This window comes from Apium graveolens, chromosome 10, assembly GCF_009905375.1.
Source record: "Apium graveolens cultivar Ventura chromosome 10, ASM990537v1, whole genome shotgun sequence".
NCBI lineage: Eukaryota > Viridiplantae > Streptophyta > Magnoliopsida > Apiales > Apiaceae > Apium > Apium graveolens.
This window is the reverse complement of record NC_133656.1, coordinates 130,264,203-130,280,447: the sequence shown is the minus strand read 5'-3', so window position 1 is coordinate 130,280,447 and position 16,245 is coordinate 130,264,203. Positions and strand designations below refer to the sequence as shown.

General features: G+C 36.8%; 1 non-coding gene across 1 annotated transcript; it reads left to right on the top strand.

The window, feature by feature from the left end:
• Window positions 1–527: 527 nt before the first annotated feature.
• Window positions 528–634, top strand: LOC141694089 (small nucleolar RNA R71). Its single transcript, XR_012563420.1, has one exon. It is a non-coding gene; the product is annotated as a small nucleolar RNA R71 (small nucleolar RNA).
• Window positions 635–16,245: the final 15,611 nt, after the last annotated feature.

The following is a 16,245-nucleotide window of genomic DNA, read 5'->3' as shown; positions in this document are numbered from 1 at the left end:
GCTGTGGTTGCTGGAATCCAGGTGGGTTAAACTGTTTACTTACTCCTTGCTGATATGTTGGCTGAATAGCATTTTGATTATTCCCCCAGCTGAAATTTGGATGATTTCTGTTGTTAGGATGATAGGTCGCTGGTACAGGCTGCTGTTGTCGCTGATAATTATTCATATACTGAACAGATTCGTTGACAAGAGAACACTGATCCGTAGCATGAGAACCTGCACAAAGCTCACAAACCATAGCTATTTGATTAACTCCATACGTAGCCAAAGAATCAACCTTCATTGATAGTGCTTGGAGCTGGGCTGCAATAGCGGTGGCTGCATCAACTTCCAGAATACCTGCTACCTTGCCTGACGTCATCCTCTGAGTTGGGTTTTGATGCTCATTTGCAGCCATCGTCTCGATAAGATTATACGCCTCAGTATAGCTTTTAGCCCATAAGGCGCCTCCAGCTGCTGCATCGAGCATGGGCCGAGATTGGGCCCCCAAACCATTATAAAAACCAGTGATTACCATCCAATCCGGCATTCCATGATGTGGACATTTTCTCAACATTTCCTTGTAGCGTTCCCAAGCCTCGCACATAGATTCTGTAGGTTGCTGCGCAAATTGAGTAAGAGCACTCCTCATAGCAGCAGTCTTTGCCATTGGATAAAACTTCACCAGAAACTTTTACGCAAGATCTTGCCACGTAGTGATTGACCCAGCTGGTTCAGAATGTAACCAGTCTTTAGCTTTATATCTCAGTGAGAATGGGAAAAGCCTCAACTTGATAGCCTCATCAGTCACGCCATTATACTTAAAAGTGCTGCAGATCTCGACAAAATTCCTTATGTGCATGTTGGGGTCTTCAGTTGCCGCTCCTCCAAAAGAAACAGAATTCTGCACCATCTGAATAGTGCCCGGCTTGATTTTAAAGGTGTTAGCTTGAATAGCCGGATGAAGGATGCTTGACTGAATGTCATCAATTTTAGGCCAAGAAAAATCCATAAGAGCTGGATCAGCTTGAACAATACGATCTCCCATGTTTACTGGTTCTTTCTGCTCAGTTCCTGAATCCGAATCCTCAAAATCTAACTTCTCCGGTGTATCAAGAACTTCGTCTTTCTCCTCAGCTGTATCTAAGGTCCTCTTGCGAGCACGAGAACGAGTTTGCATAAACGTTTGCTAAAGTACCTGAAACACAACCGAAAATGGTAAGTAACTACTATGTCCTAATCACTGAGTCCTAATGACCAATGATGGTAAGTACATAAACTAAACAAATACGCCGAGTCCCCGGCAGCGGCGCCAAAAACTTGTTAGGGCGAAATCACGCACTAATATTCACGCAAGTATACGCGTTCGCAAGTAATATAGAATACTTTCTAGTTCGTTCCCTTAGAGACTCAGACTAATTTATTGTCTAATTTAACTCACTCACCAATGTATGACTACTTCTCAATGTTAAGATAATAACACTTAAAATTGTTGATTAAATATTAACTATAATTAACTACTTAATTAACCACTTAACTAACACTTCAATTTATCAATAATAAAATACTCATGAGATCACAACTTCATTATTACTTCCTTCTATAGCCATAGTTATTACCTTTAGCATGTGACAGTGATGATATTAATCGAATAACACGAAACTGATAAAAGCCAACTTTCATTGTACTAATACCATTCTACCAAACATCCACAATTAAGATAGAAGTTGAATAGTCATCAATTATGTTGAGTTCCTATATGTCTACAGAAATTGACAACACAACGATTTAAGCACAAGTTATTCCTTTTGATTACATAGGGCAAATAAAACTGTTAGAATTACCCACTAATCATGCACAATGTACATGAACCTATGTTAGCATGGAAAGTTCTAAATCTCAAGATCCACCGTCGCTTCACAAGAGATTAACACCCTATCTTATATGTTCGCGACGCACATAAGACGAATATGCACAACCAATACTAGATATCATGCAATCATCACACACTAAAATATTAAACAATTAACTAAAGAATTCCATAATAAATCCGTTGCAACCCCATGATCACGATTAGCCCATAATAGAACTTATCGCCATCATGGGTTCATATGAAATCATGATAAACAAACACAAGAAAATAATAACTAAACTGATTATATTAAAACAGAGTACGTCACAAGAGTAAATAAGTCAAAGCAAGAAAACTAGCATCCAACATTACAACGAAACAAGAATCATAAGAATATATGCTTCCTCTTCGCTGTAGTGTGCTAAATCGGTCTTCTTCCTTATCTCCTTCGCTTCTTGCAAAACACAATCTAAAACATAATCTCCTCTTAATACTCTATGAAAACGTCTCAAATCTACCTATATAATAGTCCCATAAAACTCAGATTACATAGAAGTTGGAAGCCAAACAGAAGTAGAAGTCTAAAATAATATATCTTTTTCCCCGACCCTGCGCGGCCGCTCAGCATTTCTGCGCGGGCGTGCAAGGCTGCTGCACGGCCGCTCAGCATTTCTGCGCGGGCGCGCAGGACCCTTCTGGAAAAATTCCAGGTTTGCTCCGTTTCTTCGCCGTAATCTGCCCGTTCTTTTCCTCTCTCAATGGTGAACACATGCCAAGGCTTATTCTTGATGATTCCTCCTCCGAAATGCAACTAATACCCTGAAATGCATAAACACTAGAAAAACGCATCAAATACACAAAATACTTGATTTCAAGACACCAATTTAAGCCATTTTAAGACGTTCTAAGTGGTATAAAATGCCACTTATCAATATTGCAGAGGGAAAAAGTTGGGAAGATTCTGATAATGATGAAGATGAGGAAGTTGGAAATTATGCACTAATGGCCTTGGAGCAAGGAGAGTTATCCTCATCAAAATCACAGGTACCAACTCTCACCACCATTGATTTAAATGTGAGTTAATATAAGAAAACTGTAGAGAAGATGAGGATAGAAATGTTTCATATTCATACAAGTATGGTTGCTGCTAATGAAGAAGTTAGCAGACTGAAAAAGATAAATGAGAAGCTTGGGAATGAGAAACAAGAAGCTGAATTATTGTTGGTAGAGCTTGAAGCTGTAAGACAAGAGAATGCATATATGAAAAACAAGCTCAAGTGTGCAAGTGAGATTGAAGCAGTGTTAAGGGAGAAGCTGGAAAAGAATGAGGTTAAGTTGAAGTCCTTCAAGAATGCATCTGAGTTAGTTGGACAATATCATGAGAAAAACAAGCCATGTGCAAATATTTCTATTGGTCTTGATTATGATGCCTTGAATAACAAGAAGAAAAATACAAGTGACAAAGGAAAAGCAACAGAAAATGAAAATGTTCCAACAATCCTGAAAAAGGTTGACTCACTAATGTTCAAGGCATGCGAAGTTAACTTCAGTGAAGAAGAGTTGATTATCAAGAAATAAATTGTTGATGAAGACTGTGAGAAGAAACATGCAGAAGCAACTCAATCTTCCAAAGCTGAAGAGAAGCTCATGGACAACCAAGACTCCAAGACACCTGTCAAAGAAACCAAAACTGAAGATGCAAGAAAGATGAAGAAAAACAGAAATGGGAAAATTGGGATAAACAAAAGCAACAATTTTGCTTATGTTGCAGATGCTCCAAGAAAGAAATATGAGAAATGTGGCTCTGTGAATCACCTAACTCACCTTTGTAAGAAGGTTGTTAGCAAGCCAACTGAAGGAGCTTATAAATATAATGAAGCAGATGCAAATGATCCCTACTCATTCTATGACAAGTTTGATTGCATCCCTTGCAACTTGAAAGTGATGAAAAGTTGTCACAAAATGAGAGTAGACCTTAGAGAAACAAAAATTTGGTCAACAGCAGATAAGGAAAATGCACAACAATCAATGAATTCTATTTTAACTGAAACAACTCATTCTACTTCTGCTAAATCAGTTAATAAGAAGAAAGTACCCAACACTACTTGGGTTGATAAACACACTTAAAACTCATTGTGTGCAGGGCAAAATGAAGAAGGTCATATGGATGATAGACAGTGGACATTCCAAACATATGACAGGTGATAAGGCCCTGTTATCACAGTTTGAGGAGAAATCTGACCCTTTGGTGACCTTTGGAGACAACAACAAAGGATTCACAATGGGATATGGCAAGATTATTTCTGGAAATGTTGTCATTGATGATGTAGCACCAGTAGTTGGTCTTGAAGTGAATCTTCTCTGTGTTAGCCAATATGCAGACAAAGGCTTAAAAGTTTTATTCAACAAAGAAGAATGCACTTTTATCAGCAAGAAAACTGGTGAAGTTTCTCTGAAAGGAACAAGAAAAGGAAGCTTGTTTTTACAGACTTGGACTCAATAAAAAAGGATGGTATTTGTTGCTTTTACACCAAGACATCAGAAGAACAAAGCAAGCTATGGCATCAAAAGTTGTCTCACTTGAATTTCAAGGCAGTTAACAACTTGGTCAAAAAGGAGTTAGTAAGAGACATGCCTAATCTGGAGTTTACTCAAGTTGAAGTATGTGAAGTTGTCAGAAAGATAAAATGAAAAGATCAAGTCACAAGTCAAAAACTGTGAACTCTATAAGTGCACTATTGCAGCTTATTCACATGGACCTGTTTGGGCCAGTAAATGTCTTATTAATTTCAAGGAACAAATATGCACTTGTGATGGTGGATGATTTCTCAATATACACTTGGGTATAATTCATGCACTCTAAAGATGAGACTCCACACATCATAATTGAGCACATCAAGAAGATTGAAAAACAGGCTGAAGATCATAATTGTGTAAAGAGATTGAGAAGTGATAATGGAACAGAATTCATGAATGCAACATTAAGTGAATTTGGAAAAAGCAAAGGTACTGTTCAAGAATTATCAGCTGCTAGAACACCTCAACAAAATGGAGTAGTTGAAAGAAAGAACAAAACATTAGTTGAAGCTGATAGAACAATGCTGCAAGATGCCAAGTTGCCAACAAGTTTCTGGGACGAAGCTGTTAACACTGTATATTATATTCAAAACAGATATCTTATTAACAAGGCCCATGGAAAATCACCTTACTCAATCATGTCTAAGAGAAAGCCTATGGTAAAGCATCTTCATGTGTTTGGAAGTAAGTGTTACATTTAAAAAGACAACTCTGAATATGTGAGAAAATTTGATTCAAAGGTTTTTGAAGCAATTTTTCTGGGATATTCATTGAAGAGGACTGCCTACAAGGTCTATGTGATTGATCAAAAGAAGATTATGGAAAGCACAAATGTGACTTTTGATGATGACAAGTGTCCAGGCTTTGAATGCCTTGATGAAAATGAAGCTAAATTCCTTGCATTTGAAAACCTCAATACTTATAGTGATTCTGATGGTGAAGAAGAAGTCAATGCACAATAGATGTTGAATAAAGAGACCAATGGACAGGAAAATCATGGGAATGGAAGCTCATCTCAAACACCTGAATTTGATAGCACAAACTCAGGGGGAGAAAAAGAAGAAGGTTCTAAAAATCATGCCAATGATGAAGAAAATGATGAAGGCACAAGTCAACAAACTCACACAAGGAAGTGGGATAGAAGTCACATTAGAGAAGCAAATATTGGTGATCCTACTGTTGGTGTGAGAACTAGAAGTGCAACTTTTAATGAGTGCCTACATGCATGCTTTCTGTCTCAATTAGAGCCCAAGAAAAATAAAGAAGCTCTAATGGATCCTGATTGTATATCTGTAATGCAAGAGGAGCTTAATCAGTTTGAAAGGAACAAGGTTTGGGAGCTAGTTCCTGCACCAAAGAAAATAAGTGTAATTGGAACAAAATGGGTGTTCAGGAACAAGATCGATGAAAATGGTGTAGTTACCAGGAACAAAGCAAGGTTGGTTGCAAAAGGCTACTCACAGGAGGAAGGAATTGATTATGATGAAACTTTTGCTCTAGTTGCAAGACTTGAAGCTATAAGAATCTTTCTAGCATTTACTGCAAGTAGACCAGACATCATGTTTGCTACATGTCTGTGTGCAAGATTTCAAGCAAATCCAAAAGAATCACATATGATGGCTTTAAAGAGGATTTCAGATACTTGAAGGGGACTCCAAACTTGGGATTATGGTATTCTAAGGGAATTGGTTTTGAAGTTGTTGGCTACATAGATGCAGATTTTGCTGGATGCAGGGCTGACAGAAAGAGTACTAGTGGAAGCTGTCAATTTCTTGGACAAAGTCTTGTATCCTGGTATAGCAAGAAACAACCATCTGTATCAACTTCTATAGTAGAAGCTGAACACATAGCTGCAGGAAGTTGTTGTGCTCAAGTGTTTTGGATTAGAAATTAGCTAATGGATTATGGCCTAGTGTTAAAAAAATTCTATTATGTGTGACAATACTAGTGCTATATCTATAGTAGCTAATCCAGTTAATCAATCTAGAACAAAGCACATTGATGTAAGGTACTATTTTATTAGAGAACATGCTACAAATTGTACCATTGAGCTCATTTTTGTTCCAACAGAAAAACAACTAGCTGATTTTTTTACTAAACCTTTGGATGAAGCAACTTTCACTAGACTTGTAAGTGAAATTGGAATGCTTAATTCTTCATCCTCGGGCAAGAACTCGGCTAATTTGTTGCAGCAGATTAATTTTTAGTAAATCAAAATTAATTTGATTTCATTAGAAATTAACTGAAATATGAATTATAAATATTTCAGAAATCTCTGCATATTTATTTTTCAAAAAAAAATTACCTTGGAATTTTTCAAATTCTTAGTAAACTGCTAAGTTGTTAATTTACATCTTTAATATGTAAAATTAACACAAGGCAAACTTAAAACTGATCAAACGTATATAGAGAACTGAGTTCTTGATAAGTCTAACTGACTTATTGACAAGTCATTTTAAGACTTCTCGAGTGACTTCTCGATAAGCTTAATTATGACTTATCGATAAGTCATTGTAGAGATCTCTAAGTAATGTAAACTTACATAGTTCTCTACAATTATCTTTTTAGACTTATAAATAACTCAGAACTGAAATAATTTAATTTCATAAATTATTTTAGTCAAATACTTTTGGAAAAATTATTCTGATTTTATTTTGAATTTATACAAATAAAAATTGGAATCAAATTCAGTCCATTTTGGACAAACTGGGTATTTATTAAATATCTCGATAATTTTATTTTTTAGTCCTCTACAAGAATAAATAAAATAACTTATCGATATGTCTTTCATTCCTTAAAATGACTTCTCGATAGACTAATTCCAAACTTCTATTTTTGAGCTCGACAAGTCATTTGCTTTTACTATAAATACCCAGACATATCGATACATATACATACTTACACATTCGAGATCTCAAGTGACCTAGCTTTTCAATCCAAAACCGATTTCTCTCTCGTTTTCACTTCTTTCTCATAAATTCTTCTTACCCATTAACTTTATACTCAAAGCAATGGCAGCCAACAATATTGTTCCCTTCATCCCCAAGGAGACTAACTTTCTTGCATTCTTAGATGCAAACCAAACACCAGAGATTTTCCAATGCTTTGTCAAGTTCCTGTCTGAGACCTACTTTGTAGGTGCTCTTACTGTTAATACTGTGTTGTACTTGGATGTGTTAGGGGACTTTTGGAACACAGCTACAACAAGGACAATTGTGCATGAGAACCAAGCTGCAACAATTGTGATAAACTGCACAATCAAGGGACAACAGGTGGAGATCTCTGAAAATGATGTCAATATGGCATTAGGAATTCCTATTGACAAGCTGGTGAAGGCTCCAACTCAGGATGAACTGTATGAATTCATGGACTTCATTAATTATTCTGAGAAGATCAACCTGGATAGCATGAATAAGAAGCATCTAAGGAGGGAATGGTCCTTTCTTTTTGACTCAGTAATAAGGGCCTTCACCTGTAGGAAGTCAGGTTTTGACAACAAATCCAGTGTTATCCAGAAGCTGGTCTACTCATTGGCCACCAACAAACTAATCAATGTAGGACACTACATACTGGAGGAATTGAGCACCAGGCTAACAATGCCATTGGAATCAAGAGGTAAGGAAATTTTTCTACCTAGATTTATTATGTCAGCTTTAAACTATAAAGTTAATGACATACATATGCTAGAAGGAGTAAATAGGTCACTAATTGGAAACTTTAAGCAAGTATCTAAAATTTTATTTGGATCACTTCTTACTAAGAATAAGGTTCCAGTAAGTCTTAAGTTAACCTCTTTCATAATTGAAAGATTTAAGACTTACCCTTATCCAATGCCAGACATGAGAACTAGTGCAAGTCAACTTAGTGCAACAATGGTTCCTGAGCATGTGGAGGCACAAACACAGGCACACCCACAGGAACCTACCCATGTTGAGCCTGTTTCTTCAAAACCATTAGGATGAGGTGAGTAAAAGGAAGAGAAAAGAGGTAACCTTAACAGTTTTGACTGAGAGTGGTGAGGACCAAACAGAAGCTGAGTCACCCTTGATCAAGAGAACAAAGAAGAAAAAGAAATCTGAGTTGACCACTCAAACCACCTTTGTGTCCTCCCAAAAGGATGCAGTTGTAAATATTCGGATTAAACAGACTCTAGATACATCCTCTCAATAGGGTGTGTCTATTGAAAAGAGCATTCACCCCAATGCATCCCGTATAGAGTCTGCACAGTCTGCACTTGATCAAATCCAAGTGTATGGTAGAAGAAATAAGGATGGCACACACAGTGAGGTCACATCTTTTGAAGCTCCCTCATCCATTCAGGGGGAGTTGTCAACACTCACTTCTGAACAACAACTTCTAATCTCACAAATTTCTTCTCCATCTACAGCACTTGAATCCAATTCTCAAGTGCAAGCTAAATAAAATGACTTGGTTCAATAAACCTTGCTCACCACCCAGACACTACAATCAGATGGTGAGAGACTACTAGCTGGGGTAGACCTGGATGGCACCATCAAAACCATGGGTAGACCTTGGAGATGGATCAAGTCTTAGATAGATTCAGGGATGAGTATGTTATAATTCTTGGGAGCAATGTCAAGGCCTTGACTCCACATGATGTCTATGATACAGTCACTGAGGTCTACAAAGCTCAACTCAAGGCTTTTCACCTATTTCGTAAAGCTCTAGAACTCAAGCTGACTGGTCATGAAGATAAGATAAGGAAGCTGGTAAAGGATAAAATGGATGAGATTATACCATCTCAAGTACAGATCACCTCCAAGTTCAAGCATTTTACTGATCAAATGTCAAGGATGGATCTTACTACCATTGAAAAGAAAGTCAAAAATTTCAAACAATCCTTCATCTCTCTTCATACAGTGCTCCAATAGTAAATCACTCATTTAAATGACACAAAAGTCAAGCTGGAACAACTTCACCAAAACAGATATAAGCCTTCAGCTTTGCTCATGGATGGCATCAAACAGGCCGTGGAAGCAACTTTTGGCTCCTCAACATCTACTAGCTCTTATCATCCTGGCTCCACTTCTACAAATCTTCATATCCAATCTCTTCAACAACAAGTCTCAAACTTGCAGACCTCCAATGTTTCTCTCAATGCACAAGTCCAAGACTTGACCTCTCTAGTCAAGAGTCAACAAACAGACATCCAGACCCTGGTGGACTCTCATAAGCATCTTTAAATGCAGAATTATGTTGCTTTGGGGGCCATCATGGGGAAGCTCAACATATCACTGCCTGCTTTATCTGAACAAATAAGTCCAGAGTTATCAACTCCCCTCCTCATGCCTATCACCAAGACTAAGGGGGAGATTGAGGCTAGGATTCAACAATCTAGGGATGCTAAGGCAAAATCTAAATAGCCTGTTCAGGTGGGACAAAGCTCAAATGCTCAAGTTGATGTTGGAAAAGAAAGACTTCTAAGGGCTATAGAAGGACCTAATCAAGATCATGAATTCAATGACCTTCTTGCAGCACTAAGAATGTCTCTTTAAAATAACTATATATCCTGCAAGAAAGCTTTGGGCAAGAATATCAATTTCATAAGTTGATTATTTTCTACAGAAAAGGATTGTCATGAACATCAATGATGGTGGTGTGGACAGGTGTCTCCAGGTGACTCTTCCATATCTTCAAACTTTAGGAGTATCTGAACTGGATGTAATATTTGACAGAGTGAATCCAGTTATTCAAGAAGACACTCAACTTCTCCAAGAGCTCAAAAAGGCACGTATAGCAGCTTTTCTAGAAGCCTATCTATATCCACACAAGGGAGTAGTTTATGTATGTCTAACAACCAGTGAAGCAAGACATATCAATGTTCCTAAACATTGTGTCAGATCAAATATGAGGATGATCATGACATTGCAGTCTGATTTGAAGCACAAAAGGAACAAGAAGCATAAGGATGTTGAAATGATAAAAATCTTGTACAAATATCTCTTGAATCCTGACCTCGTGTTGCCAAATACTCAATATAATTTAAGGAAATATGAGGATGACGATGAGTAGAAGGATGACAAACAAAAGCCTTCTGGCTCAAATCCAAGTCAAGTCTCTAAAGCAACTGGTAGCAAAGACAATAGTAAAGGAAGGAAGAAGGAGGATGAAAAGAAGCATGATGAGAAGAAGAGAGGAAGTGAGAGAAGAAGCAAGAAGAGACATGATGGCTTAGAACCACAATAAACCCTAAAAATCCAAATAAAACTAGCTCAACCTTCAAAGTCAACAATCTCAAACATCAAACCACCTCAAACCTCTAAGTCCAAATTTCTATAAAGGCAAACTGCTAAATCTTTTCTAAAAATTCCAATCACCACAAGCCAAACATCTCTAAAGAAAATCACAGACCTACCTTTTGTGAAACCATCACACAAAACTCATTTCAAGTCTGTTGGGAGAAAACCTAAGAAAGCCAAGCCTACTAAAAAAGTTGAAGTTACTGAAAGGGCCATCTGGAATTATTTCAAGAAGAATGATTTTCTACCCTTAAGCTGGTGTTGTTCAGATCAAGACTATTTTTAGCAACTGGCTGAGGAAATAGGTAGAGTCTAGGTTATCACTTTAAAGGAAGTAAGAATCTACTTTCAAGATGGGACCTTCACTTTTCTTGGCAACAATTTGATGGAAACTCTCTCTCCAACAGAAATCAAAAGACTGATAAGTTTGCTGAAGGACAGGGATACTGCTACAAGAGCATGGAGATCAGTTCTAGCTGATTGGTTGATTGCAAGGGAGGAAAGAAGAGCAAGGGGTATAGCAGAATATGAGGAGAAAATGAGGAAGTATGATGAAGAGATTGAAATGCATATCAAAAGATTAGAAGAACTTAAAGAAAAAGGAATGAGCAGAATCTCCAAAGATGGAAGATTTCTTAATGTAAAAGCTGGCTCATTTTCAAGATTCAGAATTGGAATGTTAGATGGTTATCCAAAGCAAGACAGAATCAATTTGATAGAAGCTCTAACAGGGACTCCAATCATAGAGGAATTTGAAATTCATGTATATTTAAAAGACCTTATGAGAAAAGAATAAGAAGTTTCAATCTTAGTTTGATGCTTGTAAATACTCAAACTCAAAATCATCTAATGTACAATTGCTGTAATTGTGTCAATTTTTATACTAGTCTTATTTTCCATTATAACTTGGGGTTAGTCTTATTAACAGGCATGAATTTGTGTTAAGCAATCATCTCACAAATTGGGGGAGATTGTTGTGCAAGACATGCCTTTACTTTAACAAGACTAAGTCAAATTGACAAACCTAAGTAAGTTGTATTGTAATCTTAGTTTGTATTTTGTACTTGTAACATTTAAAGTCTGTAAAAATGTCAAAAGATCATACTGGAGTCTTTTTCTTTAAACAATATCAAACCTAAGAATTCTATCTGGAAGAAGATCAAGAAGATCATGCCTCAGAAGAATTATGAAGAAGCTTGGAGTTGAATAAATCTGTTTTGGGAAAAATGTTCTAAGTCAAGATCTCTACAAGTCACAGATTTAGTGTTCTAGAGAAGTCATTCGAGAACTCCAGAATGACTTATAGAGAACTCAGGAAAGCTATTAGAGAACTCAGAGATATCAACAAGCCAAATTGAAGACATGAAGATTGGAGATATCGACAAGTCAGTTCTTCACTAGAGAACTCAGAGTTATCGACAAGTCAACATTTATTAGAGAACTCTGAGTTATCGATAAGTCAAATTTCACTAGAAAACTCAGAGATATCGACAAGCCAAAATTCACTAGAGAACTTTGACTTATCGATAAGTCAAATTTGACTAGAGAAATCTGAGTTATCGACAAGTCAATAAGTCACTAGAGAACTCAGAGATATCGATAAGTCAAAGTGAAGATATGAATATTAAAGATCTCGATAAGCCAAATTCTCTTATAGAGAACTCAGAGACCTCTAAAAGTCAAATCAACTATGGAGTATTAGAGATCTCGATAAGTCAATATACTTATCGAGATGTCAAGATCTCTATATGCCTAACTGGAAGATTTCGAGGTAAAATCTCAAAGTACAAATTACTGACCAGTTCAATATCCAAGATTAACAATCAACAAACAATCCAACCAGTTGGATTGACAAGTCTACAAAAAGCAGCTTGATGAGTGTGCAAGATCAAGGGTTGTTATTCCCTAACAATACAACAAGAATTACAGAAGGGGGGTTGAATGTAATTCTGGCTACTTTTTCAAGATTTTAAAACAGTTCTAACTCGATAAGTATATGAGTGTTTGATTTGCAGAATGTGGAATAAAATAGTTATATAAATTAAAACACAAAGTAATAAAAACACAAGCTTTTAAAACTTTCTGGTGGATTTGAAAGTATCCACCAGATATATATATATATATATATATATATATATAAAATGAGAATTTTGTGAAGCTTGATTAGCTCACAGCTGCTTACAAGTATGAACAACTAAACTTACAGAGAAATGCTACAGAATACAGCTTAAAAATGTTTGTCTAAAAATGTGTGTTCTTAGTTTCTTTTTTTCTACTAGCTACACTTGGTTTATAATCACCAAGTTTACATGACAATAAGACAAGATAATAAAACAAAACATATCTAGTCAAACTTCATGCAGCTTCACTACTCTATTCCAGCATATTTGAATCTCTTCATAATAACATGGATATGGTAATGCTTCTTTGTTCTCAAATCCCTGCTGAACAGGCTGCTACATTCCTTTTGCAAACATCCAACACATATGACTGTGTTGTCACTGTCAACAGATATTTAAATTTGATCATCCGTAGGGTACATGCTTGTCATCCATCGGGTAGCTTTGTTGATCATCCGTTGGGTAGCTATTTGTCACTTGACTCCATTTTATTTATATAGAATTACAAGACATCTTATATTTACAATTAATCAACCTATTCTGCATATCCACTAGTAGTCAACATGGCTCATATTCTCTTACAGAATGTACACAAAGTTGTTTGTAGAAATGTGCTACAATACTTATTTTTTATATAAGCTACTCACCTGGTGGATGTCAAATACTCATCCGTCGGGACTATATTACATCATCCGTCGGGACTATATTTAATCATCCGTTGAGTGCTACAAAATTCACTAAGTTAAATCTGCTAAGGTGTTTTGTTAATTTATCATCAAGTTCACAACATATTCCTAACAATCTCCCCCAATTTATGTCTATTGGAATTGTAGCCATAAATTAAGAGAAATTTAATGATAACAAAACACCCTAAAAATACAGATTGAAAATAGTAGATAAAACTGATAAGTGCTACAATATTTACTGAAAATTGAATAAAGCAAAGTATACAAAGAAGTTGCTCACAATCATTATCAAGGTGCTCCTCTAGTCTGAGCAGATAAGTCTATTTCCTTGATTGTCTGGATTTCTTCCCAAGCCTCATGTTGTTCTCCTCTATTTGATTCTGGAGTTGTTTGTGGAACTCAAGTTCATCAGCTTCTGAGAGATCTAGCATTTCTGGCATTTCCAATAGAGTCTCATTGCTAGAGATCCTCAACTGGTCCTGCAATCTGAAGAATCTTTTTGCTCCCTTTTTATCCCTGAATTCCATCATCCAATAAGGCCTCAAATGCACTATCTTTCCTGTAAAGGGAATTGACAGAGTTTTTGGTAGTGCATCTTTAGCTCTATTACTCCTCAGCTTCTCAATCTTCTTTAGAACTAATCTCCTTGCAGTTACATTGTATCCAAATTTCTTTTTGAAAGATGAGTAGATCTTTATTAGAACTGATTGGCTTTCCAGAAGAATCTTGTGAAGAGGCCATATCTCTTTTCCTCCCTTATATTTAAACACCAGCCTTTTAGAAAGATGTATGTGAGCATCAATTCCTCTTACTTCTTCCAATTCATCTAAGTAGAGGTTTAAGTCAGAGAACTCCTTGATGTCACAGATGTATAACAAATCTCCCTTGTTGACTATAGATTGAGATTTGGTTAGGGTCTTGGATCTGAGAGTCACAGGCTTCAGTTTCTTGCTTGCTCTAGTCTTTGTCTTCTTTGGCTTGTTGAAGATAGGAAAATTTAGCTCAGGAATTGGCAAACTATCCCAGTCTACTGGCTCATCCTTAGGAATAATGGGCTCACCATGAATGATCTTAGTTGGATCCACCACCTTGAATTCTTCAAATACCACTGAGGGTTTTAATGTCTGAGTTGAAGTTGTAGGCTTTTTGGGAATATAGTCTTCCATTTCCTCATCACTGAAGTCCAATTTCCTTTTGAAGTGGAGCTTATATCTGAATATTCTTTTATGTTGTGGTTCATCTTGAACTTTTTGATGTTGAGGTTTAGCAATTACAGATGGTTGTGTAGAAATCTCAGTTGTGGTCTTTACAGCTGGAAGTTTGGCTAAGATAGCAGCTTGTTTCTTCTTTTGTTTGAGCTTCTTAGCATTCAGAGCAGCTTACTTCTTTTCTTGCCTTATTCTTTCCTTCTCTTCCTTTTTAGCTTCTACAAACATAGGGTGTCCAGCCACCATACAAATTTCCTTACCATTTCTGTAAATCTTGGTTAATCTTCTTTTAAGTGCTGAATCAGCTGGATCTTTGTAAAATGCAATTGACCTAACCAACAGCTTCTTCTCATCTGGCCTAGGTGTCTCATACACAATATCCATAGGATTTTTGTCTGAAAACTTTGAGTAGTTTCTTTTAGGCTTCATGATAAGATTTGCCTTTGGAGATTTGATACAAAATGTTTGGCCTTTTCCAGATAATTCATACTCATTTTATTCACAGAAATATTCTTGACTTGAGAGTGATGAATGAATGTTTTGTCTGGATTCTGAATTGGACCAAATTTCCTTTGAATGTCATCATCAATTTTCTTCCAATCTAATAGGCTCACTGGCTTCTTCTCAGCTGCTGCTTTCAGTTTGGCTGCTGCTTGATTGATAAGGTCAATGCTATCTATGGCAGGTGGATTTGTGAAGGCAATTACTGGCATAATTACTTTGCTTACTTGTATATTTAGCACTTTCTGCTCCCCCTCACTCCTTGATCCCTCTTGACTGACTGGGACAATAGTGCCTTCTTTCTCCCCCTTTTTATTATCAGCAAGTAGAGTAGAGGAAGAGGTTTGTGCTGCCACTAGCTTTTGAAGCAAGTCTGTTTGTTGTGCTTGATGTAGATGAATAGCTGTTAGAGAAGCTTCCATAGCAATCATCCTTTTATCCAAGGAATCCACTTGAGTAGTAAGATCAGAGTTCTTCCTCAGCTGTCTCTTAATATCAATCATTGTTGCTTCTGGAAGTTTAGCATCCAATCTTTTAGAAATGTCCTTCTTCATTTGATCAAACTCATTTTTGATAGAAGTGACATTCTGACTATGTTGAAGGCCTGTGATTTGTTGTAACTGAAGAGAAGCAAGGTGTGCTTGTAGGAGCTTTTTGGTGCTGGCATTTGTTGCTTATTGAAGAGCAGATTGTGTCTGACTGATGAGTTGTATAAGGGTGGTCTTGAAATAATGTTCATCACAGTTCTTTGAAAATGCCCAAGTTGGCAGACCAAATCTGGAACTAGGGCCTACTTCTCCCCCTATGTCCAGTGACTCCTCTGCACTATCATCACCCTCATCACCAAAGAATTCTTCTGACCCACCAGCTTCATAATCTATGTCATTACCAGCTGTAGAAGGCATAGCTATGATGACATCCTTTTCTCTTTGCATGGATTGAGTGGTGTGCACCAAATTTAGCATCCTTTCTGCATTTTCATTGCCCTGTCCAGCCAAAAGTTGATATACGGGAACAGGATGAGTAAATGTCTCAGCATCCAAAGAGGTGGTATCTATAACA